The 13,283-nt window shown below is 35.6% G+C and overlaps 1 pseudogene; it reads right to left on the bottom strand.

Moving 5' to 3' along the window:
• The window catches only part of LOC134381606 (transaldolase-like), a 38,971-nt pseudogene extending 31,936 nt beyond the window's left edge, over nucleotides 1-7,035 (bottom strand).
• Nucleotides 7,036-13,283: the final 6,248 nt, after the last annotated feature.

Raw genomic sequence — 13,283 nt, 5'->3', positions numbered from 1 at the left:
TTTGTTCTATTTTTGTTTTAACCAACTTAGAGCCCCATGAGCAATCAATGAGAAGGCTGGCTTCCCACATCCTTGACAACTCTGGTATGATTGTTATTGTCATTGCTAATCTGTTTAAGTGAAAAGTGACTTCCTTTCTTTTTTTATTTGCGTTTTAAAATAGTAAGTGAGGTTCAACATTTTGTGTGTGTACATGTATGGAAAATTTATATATCATATTTTGTGATTTGTCTGTTCATTCTTTTTAAATACTTTTTAAAAAGGATATTAAAGTTTTGCTTACTGATTTTTTTAAAGGCATGATATTAAATTTTGTCCTATATACACATTTACAATTTGTCATCAGTCTTTTAACCTTTGTGGAGGGTTTTCGTCTAGCAGAAATTTTTATTTTTCATTTAAGCAAACGTCTTCTCTTTTATTTGTGGTACTTGTTTTAGGATATGTATGACATTTTCCTACATATTCCACTTACATAATCTCTTCATACTCTTATGACTGTTTTCCATTTATCCAGATAAATTCCATACTAATTAAATTGTGAGTTGCCATATCTAAACATACATATATATATTTTTTTTTCTAGAAGTTATTAACTTTCAGATAGCTATGCAGTCATTAACCTTTATGTTTAAGTCTTGGTAGTAAATTTATTTAGGAAAAGAGAGAGACTCCACCTAAATCACAGAGACTATCTCTAAATCACACCATTTCATTGGGATTATCATATTGGTGCATGTATCAGTCTCCCCTGTTAGATACAATGTCTATGTTGTATTTTGGAGAAAAGAAGGTTAAATAATATTAAGAAAAAAAAATGATTCACAGAAATAAATGAAAGTAATAAAACTTTTCTATGAATTGACATGTATTTTCTGCCAAGAACTGCATTATTTTATCTACTTTAAAATATGCTAAAATAGCTAATACATTATAAAATCAGTCTTTTAAATAAAGATTACACTCATTTAGAATGTTTTAACAATATAAGCAGAGCCTAATGTGTTTATTTCAAGCTTATAATCTTAAATCCCTAATTATGCTAGTAAAACCCTACACTTATTCTCTTAAGGATTTGTCAGTTTTAAAGTAAAGGTCTAAAGATGATTGTTTTTTATCGTTGTTTAGACCATAGACACTGAGGTCTTTTCTGAGAAAAATAAGAGTACATGTATATTTGATAACAGAGTGGGGCAAATTGGTGCATTTATATTCTCCAAAGACAGAAAGCTCCAAATACCAGATCCTTGTGGTCTTTTTCTTTTACCTTTTTAAAAATTTTAATTTATTATTAATCATCAAAGAAACCATTCTGTTATCAGTTAGATTACTTTAATACACAAAAGAGAATTTCACTGTCAATGAGATCTCTTGCAGGTAATAATCTAATTTGTCATTTGGAAATTCAGACCATTCTTCTGCCTTTGGAAAGCCATTACTACTCTGCCTGGACTTTCTGCAAAGATTACTAAAACTGGGGCACACTGCTCAAGACTCCCGTCTTACTGAACTTTTTATAGAAACATCTTAGCTTTGGCTTTCTCTATACAATAAAGTAATAGCAATAATTAAAAATATTATGAGAAATATTGTGAGATCTTGATGGTAGTGTACCACTTGCTTCAAAAAATGTTCACTTGTTTTAAGGCACGAGTATTTATACTTCCAGGGATTTCTTTATGCTTGTCCATTAAAAAGTATTTGCTTAATTCTCATAGGTAGAGCCCTAGAGGAAATAGCTATTAAATCTTGATAGGCCCGAGAGTTCATGGTTCCATAGCAGCCTGATTCCAAAACAGTCTTAAGCAACACCTCCACACTGATGACCAAGAGTCTGTTGTAGAAGCCAGTATTTCTTTTGAAGATGTCTTCTAGAATTTGATATCCAAGTTACAATAATTTCTGATGAAGCTTGAATATGAAATGACACTACAAATTTAAAGAACTTAGCAATCTGAGGGCTAGATAAAAATTTTAATTTTAAAATAAAACAATTTAGTCATCTACTAAAGTGAATGAAACTATATTAGCCAATATTATTTTTAAGATTTTTTTTTTTTTTTTTGGCTGCTGGCTGGTTTGGGAATCTGAACTCTTGGCCTTGGTGTTATCCGCACCAAGCTCTTACCAAGTGAGCTAACCAGCTAGTCCTGCCCATGTTATTTTTTAAATTTTTTTATTTTCTGTCTTTTTCGTGACCGGCACTCAGCCAGTGAGTGCACCAGTCATTCCTATATAGGATCCGAACCCACGGCAGGAGCGTCGCCGCGCTCCCAGCTCTGCACTCTACCGAGTGCGCCACAGGCTCGGCCCCCCGCCCATGTTATTTTTAATGAAATTGTAAACTTGTTATAAAATAATCAGAGGGATAAAAAAATAAATAAATATAAAAAATAAAAAGGGGACATAGAACATCTTTCTTTGGTTCGCTGGTAAGACTTTAAGTTTTAACATCATCAAATCATGCATTCAGTTCTAAAGAATATGCTAATTATAAACTCTCCTGACTTGATAGAATAGAAATAACTATTTTTGTGTCCCCTTTCCTTTCACCTTTTTCAAGCCCTAAAGTCTGGTATTCTGATCACCTTTTAGAAGAAAGAATTCTTAATAGTGAATTGATTCTTTAAGCCTGGTGGGGAAACCATTTCCAATTTACTGTTTACTTCAAGCTTCATCTTTTCTGATAGTTGCTTAGTCCAGAAACTCTTCAACAGTGCAGAAAATCAGCTTCATGAGATGGGGGGCTGTCTTATTCATTGCTGTGATCCCAGCTCCTAGAGTGGGACCAGAAACACAGCACATATGCAAAATGAACTAGAACTTACTTCAGCAAACTTTGGAGAGCAGATCTACTGGCAACAAATTCTCTCTCTGTTTTTCTTCTTCTGATAATCTTTATTTTGCCTTCATTTTGGAAAAAAAAAATATTTCACTAGATATAGGATTCTACATTGACAGGTTTGGTTTCTTTTCCTCACTTTAAAGATGTTATTTCATTTTCTTCTGAATTGCCTCATTTGATATTTGTCTTTGTTCCCCTGTACATGATGATATTTCTTTTTCCACTCACTGATTTGAGATTTTTTTCACTTGTCACTGTTTTTTTAGCAGTTTAATTATGACTGATCTCAGCATAATTTTGTTTATATTTATCCTGCACAGGGTTTCATGAATTTCTTGGATCTGAGGATGCTTGCATTTACATTGATGATAGATATTGGTCTATGGATTTCTTTTATTGTAAAGTGTTTGTCTGGTTTTTATATTGGAATAATGTTGACCTCATAGAATGAGTTAGGAAGTATTCCATCTGCTTCTATCTTCTGAGAGAAATTGTATAGGATTGGTTTCATTTCCTCCTTAATTATTTCCTCTGATAGTATTCACTGGTAAATCCATGTGGGTCTGGTGTTTTCAAAGAATTGGTCTATTTTACCTAGGTTATTAAATTTATGAGCATAATTGTTTATAGAATTATTTTATGATCCTATTAGTATTCTTGGGATCTGTAGTGATGTTCCCTCTTTTATTTCTAATATTAGTAATTTTTGTCATCTCTGTTTTTTTTCTCAGCCTGGCTAGAGGCTTATTGATTTTATTGATGATTTCAGAGAATCAGCTTTTGGTTTCACTGATTTTCTCTGTTGATTCCTGTTTTCAATTTTATTGACTCTACTTTATTTTATTATTTTATCTACTCTATTATTATTATTATTATTTTACTTTGGATTTAATATCCTCTTTTTCTATATCTAAGGTGGTAGCTTAGATGATTAATTTAAGTTCTTTCTTTTTTTCCTAATATATATATTCAATGCTATAAATTTCACTCTCAGCACTGATTTCACTGATCCCACAAATTTTGATGCTATATTTTCATTTTTATTCAGTTCAAAATATATTTTAATTTCTCTTACGATATCTTCTTTGACCCATGTTTTGTTTAGAAACGTGCTGTTTAATCTCCAAGAATTTGGGGATTTTCCAGCTATCTTCCTGCTATTAGTTTCTATTTTAATTCCACTGGGGTCTGAGAGCAGACATTGTACGACTTCTTTTCTCTTAAATTTGTTAATGTGTGTTTTATGAATGTGGTCTATCTTGGTGAATACTTCAGAGCTTGAGAAGAATGTGTGTTCTTTTGTTGTTGAATGGAACAGTCTGTAGATGTCAGTTATATCCCGTTGAATGAAGGTGCTGTTGAGTTCAACTGTGTCCTTACTGATTTTCTGCCTGATGGATGTATCTGCTTCTAACAGTAGAGTATTAAAGTCTCCGACTGTAATAGTGGATTCATCTGTTTTTCCTTGCAGTTGTAACAATTTTTAGCTCATGTATTTTGACGCTCTATCATTAGTCACATACACACTAAGGACTGTTATGTCCTCTTGCAGAAATGACCTCTTTATCATTATGTAAGATGCCTCTTTATCCCTGACAGTATTCCTTGCTCTGATGTCTGTTCTGTGTAAAATTAATCTAATAATTAATTAGAAAATTAATTTTTAATTAATCTATAAATTTATCTATAATTAATCTAAAATTAATCTATAATTTTCTCCATCTCCTTCCTCTTCATCTATGTGTCATTATACTTAAAGTGGTTTTCTTATAAACAACATATAGCTGAGTCTTGTTTTCTGATCTATTCTGACAATTTCCATCTTTTAATTGGTGTATTCAGAAAAATTGATATTAGAAGTGATTATTTATATAATTGAATTAATTATTTGTAAATGTTTTTTATTTATTGCCCTTATTCTTTGCTCTTATTTTTGTCTTCCACTCTTTTTTTTTTTTTTTTTGCTATTTGTGGTTTTAATTAAGCATTTTATGTAATCTCATTTGCTCTACTTTTTTAGCATAACAATTATATTTCTTTTCTTTTACTTTTTTCAGTGGTTGCCCTAGAATTTGCAGTATGCATTTGTAACTAATCCAAGTCTACTTTCACATAACACTACAGCACTCCACAGGTAATACAAGAACCTTTTAACAACAACATACTTTTAATTTCTTCTGTTACATCAAGTAAGAATAAGAAAAAAAGTTTTTACTTTTCCTTCACTTATTCCTTCTTTAATGCTCTTCCTTTCTTTGTGTAGCTCTGAGTTTCTGACCTATATTATTTTTCTTCTCTTTAAAGAACTTCTTTAAATATTTCTTGTAAGGCACATATACAGGCCAAAAATTCCCTTGCTATTTTTTGCTTGAGAAAGTCTCTATTTTTCCTTCGCTTTTGAAGGATGCTATCACAGGATACAGAATTCTAGGTTGGTGGTTTTTCTGTCAGCACATTAAGCATTTTGTGCCACTCTTTTGGCTTCCATGGTTTCTGAAGAGAAGTCAGATATAATTCTTACCTTTGCTCCTATCAGTAAGGTGGTTGTTTTGTTTTTCCATCTAGCTTCTTTCAAGATTTTTCTCTTTACTAGAGAGTGAATATGACATGCCTACCAGTTGGCTTTTTGGCACATCCCGCTTGGTGTTCTAGGAGGTCTCTGAGTCCATAGCTTGGTATCCAACATTAATTTGGGGTAATTTTCATTCACTCTTGCTTCAAATATTGCTCCCATTCCTTTCTCTCTTTATTCGCTTTTTGAAATTCCCAGCAGTTGTCATTGTCCCACAGATCTTAGATATTCTGATTTGTTTTGTTTATTTTGTTTTGCATTTTTTCTCTTTGCTTTTCAGTTTTGGAAGTTTCTATTGATGTATCGTTAAGTTCAGGGATTCTTTCCCCCACCATGTCTAGTCTACAAATGAGCCTATTAAAGGCACCCTTCATTTCTAGCAGTGTTTTTGATAACTGGTATTTCTTTTTTATTTTTAATTAGTATTTCTATCTCTCTACTTACATTACCCACCTGTTCTTGCATGTCATCTATTTTTCCACTAGAACCCTTACCATAGCAATCAGCAGTTGTTTTGATTTCAATGTCTGATAGTTCTAACATTCCTGCCATATCTGAGTCTGGTTCTGATGCATGGTCTGTTTTTTCAAACTGTTTTCTGGTTGTTGTGATTGTTGTTGTATTTTTGCCTCTTTCTTTGCATCTAGGTATGTTTTGTAGCACTATAACAGAATACCACAGACTGGGTAATTTATAATAAACCAAAATTGATTTGGCTCATAGCTCATGAGAATGGGAAGTCCAAGATCAAGGGACCACATCTGGTGAGGGACTTCTTGCTGCATAGTAATATGGTGAAAGGCATCATATGGGTGAGAGAAAGTAAGAAATCAAAATTACAGCCTCAAACACAATTAATTATCAAACTCAAATGTTTATAATTGGCATTAGTCCATTCATAAAGACAGACCCTTCATGAACTAATCACTTCTCAAAGGTCTTACCTCTCAACACTGTTGCCCTGGGGGTTAAGTTACCAACACATGAACTTTGGAGGACACCTTCAAACCATAGCGTTCCACACCTGGCCACCGTAATTAATGTCTCTCTCACATGCAAAGTGCATTCATTTCATCTCAGTAGCCCCCAAAGTCTTAATTTGTTCTAGCACCAACTCAAAATTCCAAAGTCCACAGAATCTCATCTAAATTACATATGGATCAGATACAAGGCATGATTTGTCATGAGGTAAGCCTATGAAATCAAAACAATCTATGGCTTTCCAGAATACAATGGTAGAATAGGCATAGGGTAGACATTTCCATTCCAATAGGGAGAAATAGGCAAGAAGAAAGAAATAACAGGCTCCAAGGAAGACCAAAATCCAAGATGAAAAAAAAAGTAAAAAAAGAAAAACATGAAGGCTTAAATGTGGAGGATAATCTCCTTTGACTCCATTTCCTCCATGTCTTGCATCCTGGGCACACTGGGATGGGAGTTGGGTCCTCCACATCTTGAACAGCCCTTTCCCTGCAGCTTTGCTGAACTCAGCCCACCCGGCCGCTCTCAGAGATTTGAGCTTCATGCCTACAGATTTCCTAGGCTGGAGTTGCACAATGGTGGCCCTACAGTTCTGTGGACTTATGGGCTGCCCCACTTCCACTGCTCCATTAGGCATTGTCCTAGTGGGAACTCTTTGCGGTGCTTCATTTCTATGGCTCCTCTGGGCATTGCCCTACTGGGGATTCTCTGCAGTGGCTTTGCCCCTGACACAGGTCTCTAAAGGGGCCCCTATTCTGTTCATGGCATCCTTTGAAATCTTGGTGGAGGCTTCCAAGGCCCCTCAGCTTTTCTATTCTGTGTGCCTACCAAATAGCACTATGTGGACACTGCCAAGGATTATGGCTTTTGTCTTCTGGAACAATGGGTTTAGCCACACCATGGCCGGCTTGAGCCATGGCTGGGGTGGCCAAGGGGTGCTATGCCAGAATTTGGGGAACAGAGTACCAAGGCAGTGCAGGGAAACAAATGCTGAGGGTTCCCACAGGCACCTCTCTGGAACCTTCTCCTAAAGGTCATAATTTGCCCCATGGGCCTCTGAAATGCCTTTGGGATCATTCTCCCATTATTTTAATAGAACCTGGCTTCCTTCTATCCATATTAATATCTTTAGCAAATGATGACTTGCCATACCCTTAGTATTTTCTCCTGAATACATTTTTTTAAAAAAATCCTTTGCATGGCCAGGCTGAGAGTTCCTCAGATTTTCCCATTCTAATTTCTTTTTGATTATAAAGTTCATGTTTAAACCATTCTCTCTTCTCTCACTTTACTGTAAGCACCAGAAAGAAGCCAAGCAGCACCCTGCATGCTTTGGGGCTTAGATAGTTCTTCTGCCAGATATTCTAGCTCATTGTTGTTAAGTTCTGCAACCCACAAAGTCCTAGGACACAGACACAATTCTGCCAAATTCTTTGTAACTGTACAACAATAATAGCCTTTACCCAAGTTTCCAATACTTTGTTCCTCAGAGTCATCTGTGACTTCACCAGAATAGGCTTTACCATCCATATTTCTACCAACATTCTAATGATGAACACTTAAGTAATCTCTAAGAAGTTCCAGACTGTCTCTACATTTCTTCTTCTAAGCTCTCACTAGAATCACCCTTAATCCTCCATTCATAGCAATCTAGGCTTTTTTCACCTGCTCTTCTAAATTCTTTCAGCTTCTACCCATTACCCAGTTTCAAAGCTGTTTTTACATTTTCATGTATTTGTTATAGCCACAGCCCCACTTATTGGCACCAATTTTCTATCTGTCTATTTTGTGCTGCTATAACAGAAAACTCGTAATGAACACATGTTTATTTTGCTCATGCTCTGGAGGCTGGGAAGTCCAAGATTGAGGGATCATATCTGGTAAGGGTCTTCTTGCTGCATTATAACACGATGAAAAGCATCACAGGGTCTAGAGAGAGTAAGAGATTGAACTCACAGCCCCAAGCTCTTTTGTAATTGGTGTTAATCCATTTATGAGGGCAAAGACCTCATGACCCAACCACCTCTTAAAGGTCACATCTCTCACCACTGTTACACTGAGGATTAAGTTTCCAACACATGAACTTTAGGGGACACATTCAAACCATAGTAGTATGCCTTATAATTTTTTGTTGAAAGCCAGACATGTTGTATTGGGTGAAAGGAACTCAAGTAAATTGACCTTTAGTAATCTGGTGTAAGAAGGAGGGGGAACTTCTAGTCTTATAAATTAGGTTTCAGTCTTTCATTGAGCATGTAGCCCTGGGCTGTGAACTTTACAAATGCCTCCCACTGTTTTCCTATGCCTTAGGTGGGACAGAACAGCTAGAGAGGGCTAAAATTGGGTGTTTCCCTTGCCCCAGGTTGATTAGGTTCTGATAAAACCCCAGTAGGTTAGGCCCTAGTAAAATAGTTCCTCTAGAGGGCAAGTTTATTTTTTCCTCCCCCTGCAGGAAGTAAAGAAGGGATTTTTCTCCAGGAAAAAAAAAAAGTAAAAAAAGCTCCAGGAGGTAAAACTAATGAAAGTGTGAGATCTCCTCATAATTAGGCTCTTCTGAGTTTTTAACTCTCAGTCTTGTCAACACTGAGTATCCAGAAATTTGTCACATACAGTTCACGTTTTCCTACCCAGTACTGGTTTCTGTAGAGGTTTCTGTTGCAGGTTTGTACTCTGGTAAATTTTGATTCTCTGCATCTGCTTGTCTCCCTCTCTATTTTGACAATAGTAGGTTGTCCTTGTATTTCATTATCTATATTTCTAATGCTATGCTTCAAGTTCATTGATCTTTTCTTGGGGAGTGTGTAAACTGAAATAAAATTTTTATTTAAGATATGGCATTTCTACCTTTACATTTTCATTGTTTTTATTTGTATCTTTCAGTTGCTCTATTCATTATGTTTGTGTGTTCCTTTTTAAGACTGAACTCTTTTAACATTTTCATTTGATAATTCTATCTCTGCCATTTGGTGTCTTTGTCTATTAATTGTTTTTTTGTTTTGCTTTGGTTTGTTTTTTTTCTGCTTCTTTGCATTCTTAGAATTTTGTTTGTTTGTTTGTTTTTAGTCATGTGCTAAACATTTTGAATTTTATATTGTTCAGTGCTGGGTTTTTTTCTTTTATAGAATGTTACACTTTGTTCTGGCATACAGTTAAGTAACTTAGAATCAGTTTGCTCCTTTCCAGATATGGTGTAATGCATTATTAGTAGGCCTACAATAGCCTTAACTCCATGGCTAATCTAAAATCCTGCCATGAAAGTGGTACTCACTAATGGCCTTATTTATCCAATATGATCATCTCACTCTGGCAGGTGGAAGTTATAATTCTAAGCCCTATACATAGCTTTATGATTTAGCTTACTTTACATACTAGATAAAGAAGGGAGAAATTAAAGAAACACTTTCACCTCTGCAATTACAAGGAAAAGCTTGTGGTATTCTAGTAGAACATTGAATGAATAATGTTTAAATGTCATCACATAGCTTTGATGAGATTAGGTTAGATAACTATTCTTACTGTGATTAAGAGGGAAAAGAGAGAAGAGGCTCATTTTTATATTTTCAAGCCTTTTTAAACAGTGTAGATTCTGAATTCTTTTGAAAAATTCACTACAACTAGAAAGCAGTAATGCAGCTTGATCAACCTATCACCAATAACCATCGTTTAAATTTATGTGACACAATTCAGCTATAGGGAGACTGAGGCATGCCGCTGTCAGCTGTGTATCAGATATGTCAGTTCTGCTAAACATTTGCTTCTAAGCATGATACACAATTTGAATATAATACATATCATTTTTAAAAGACAAGTTGTAAACTGCCCACTAAGAAAGAATTAAATGGCAACATATTTTTTTTACAAGAATGTCCTTCAATCTAATTAGAAAAATGAAATTGTGCAGTCATTAAGAGTAAGGACTAGAAATAGCGTATGCTACCTTCATTCACATTATTAGTACAATTAGTTGTGGGTGCTCTTGAGCAAGTAACTTAACCTTTCTATGCCTGTTTTCTTATCTTTTAAATGGGAAAATCATAGTATCTACCTCATAAAATTGATGTGAGAGTTAAATGTGTTTTGAATGCAAAACACTTTGAACATATCTACCTTATAGTGATCACTATGTAAATATTAGCTACCATTATTACTGTTGTATACCTATCTATGTCTTAATGTTATTTTATAACAAGTATATGCCCAGCTTGGTAAATTTCAGGAAAAATTTATTTATATGGCATGTCAGGCCTTAAAAACTAAGGCCACCTTAAGTGACATTACAAGTGGCGCCATTATGGGCCCACAAGGGTGTATTAACGTGGCAGCCTAAGATGGCGCCAGGAGGAAGTATGGTGGGAGTGTCTGCGGAAACCTTGCCTTAGCCCTTATAGGCCAAATATGCGCTTCCGGGGCTGGTGAACACTGCGTGATTGCAATAGCTAGGCATTGAGACAGGATGCATGCTCTCGTAACCTTTAGGCTGATTGGAGGATGTAAAAACCTCCCTTCCCCATTTGCCTTTAAAAGCAAGTGCTTGTGTGATAATAAACGGAACTGCTCAACAGAACCCCTGCCGCGTCTCAGTGTCCTTTGACCGGGCTGGTTGGGGCCGGCGGTGTGCTCACCTCTCTTCACGGCTCTCTTCCCTGGTCTCCTTCCCACGGGGACCGGAGGGAAAGAGGAATCCGGGCAATTCGCTCGCCCACCGGAAGGGACACCAAGGGAGAGACTGATAGCAAGGCAAGGGCTGCTCGGGTTGGCCGCCGGCCAACCCAACAATGGCATAGACAAAAAATTTTGCTGATCTAGAGACTATAGGAAAGGTCCCTCTACAGCCTTGGTCCTAATCTTTGGAGGACAAATTAGGTTAATTGAAGATCCATTTTAGATTTCATTTTCTCTTCCTTCAGACCTGAAGATTGCAGGTGCAGAATATATGTACCTGGAGAAAAATAATGAATTAGGTCAAAGTCTAGCTAGTCTCTTTAGAATGACAAAACATGGTACTGTACAGAGAAGATGTTCTAGCTCTTCCTGGAAGCAGATTCTCAGGGGTGACATCCTGCGACTCTTTCGGTAAGGATCATGTACATCAATAAAATGGGTCATTTCTTTTTCTTCTCTGTCACAGAAGGAACTGGATAAATTGGCCTTGGCTTTGAATAAATATGTGCTTCAAATACGAGTAGCTTCTTAAGCATATAATCAAAGGACCAGGGAATTTTAGATCCATCAATAACATGAAAAAAGCATTTGAGCCAAGGTTCTCATTTAAGAGAGAGGAATATTGCATTGAGAACTTGAATTGCTAGTCTCAGGTCACGATTTGGTGGACATACAGGAATTAGATTTGAGCTCTCTAGATTCCCAGGTTAACCTTTTCTATTTTTATCACCTAAAACTTTGGGGAACAAAGCTTTAAATACAGGTCTATACACAAAAATGCAAAGGAAGAAAAATTTATTTTTTTCAGTGCTTCTCTTTTCTCTCTGGTGACTTTTCTCCCTTTTCAGCATGACTTTAATTTCTCTGCAGGCTCCAGTGTTTTCACATTGATTCGTCCCCCAGGAAGAGAGCCTAAAAATGAATTCATTCTAAGAAATAAGTGACCTTAACCCAAAGGAATTATTTAACCTAAAGGAATAACTTTATAGCAATGAAGTTTTGATAGTGAGTTACCTGGGTAAATAGTTTTTCAAAGGTTGGATGTTCCCCAAACTCCCTCTATAAATTATAGAGCAGGGGAATATCTAAGACTGGCTTACCTTTGAGAAATTACTCATAATCTCATAATCACAGGAAGGCTCTCAGCTTTTGAGAGCTTCCACCATCTTTCTGGTAGCCCTGGCTTCATATCCCACATATTCTTAAGGAGCAGAATAAAACAGAATCTCCATTCAAGGGTCTTCAATCTTTTCCTAAGGAAGAACTGCCTTTGACTTCTACTTGGGAAAATTACACTGACTGTGCCAAATACTGAATTGCTAATGAGAGGGACAGTGGGTACAGCCAGGACATTTCTGGCATCATTACCCAGCTTCTAAAAGTGACAGGTAAAGAGGGAAGGCTCCAAGATCAGCAGGTAATATCTTAATATGCCCATCTGAGTCCTGCTTTAGATCCTGAGAGTCTAAATTCAAAACCTAGCCACAGATTTCCCCTTACATTCAGTCCCTAGAAAGAAAAAATCGATTCAAACCAAATGAAAACATTTCCTTAATTGTGTTTCTTTGGGGACATTATCCCACCCTAATGACTGCCTCACTTCTTTAAAGGCTACCGCTATTCCCCACCCTTTCAAGTTAAAAGTTATTACTTATTAAAGATGATGGCATACTTTTCTTTTGAGATTATCAGAAAGTCCCCAAATAACCCAGGATAATTTAAACTTCTCCTGCCTTCTGAATTTTATAAGATATAACTGTAATCATTAGTTACTTAGAACTCTTATCAAAAAAAGATTAAGTATAAAGCTCATTTTAATGAAGGCACCATGTCCTCCACAAAATTTAACTATAATTGCTCTTCAAATTTTATTTGATTTTTAAATTTTCAATTCCTCTAAAATTCATATGTAAAAGTAGAATAATCATGTGAGGTTTCAGTATTTTAATAAATGTGTTTTAGAATTGTACTTAGAAATTGAGAATTATGCTTAAAAAAATTGTCACACCCTACTAGTATTTGCTGCCAAGTATAGATTTCTACTAACTTCCTCTTTATGGCAATAACCCAAAGCTATAGTTTTCTGGAGAAACTTTTCAGACTGAAGGTAGCTGTCAACAATTTAGAGATAGTTACATCAATAACAAATTGATTATTTTTATTCAGTAACGCTTCGCTTTTATTAAGTTTTCTTCGCTATCTTGGTTAGTCATTTTAATTGGT

This window comes from Cynocephalus volans, chromosome 7 (genome assembly GCF_027409185.1).
Source record: "Cynocephalus volans isolate mCynVol1 chromosome 7, mCynVol1.pri, whole genome shotgun sequence".
Lineage (NCBI taxonomy): Eukaryota > Metazoa > Chordata > Mammalia > Dermoptera > Cynocephalidae > Cynocephalus > Cynocephalus volans.
The sequence above is the reverse complement of the archived record's forward strand: the minus strand, read 5'-3'. Positions and strand labels throughout refer to the sequence as shown.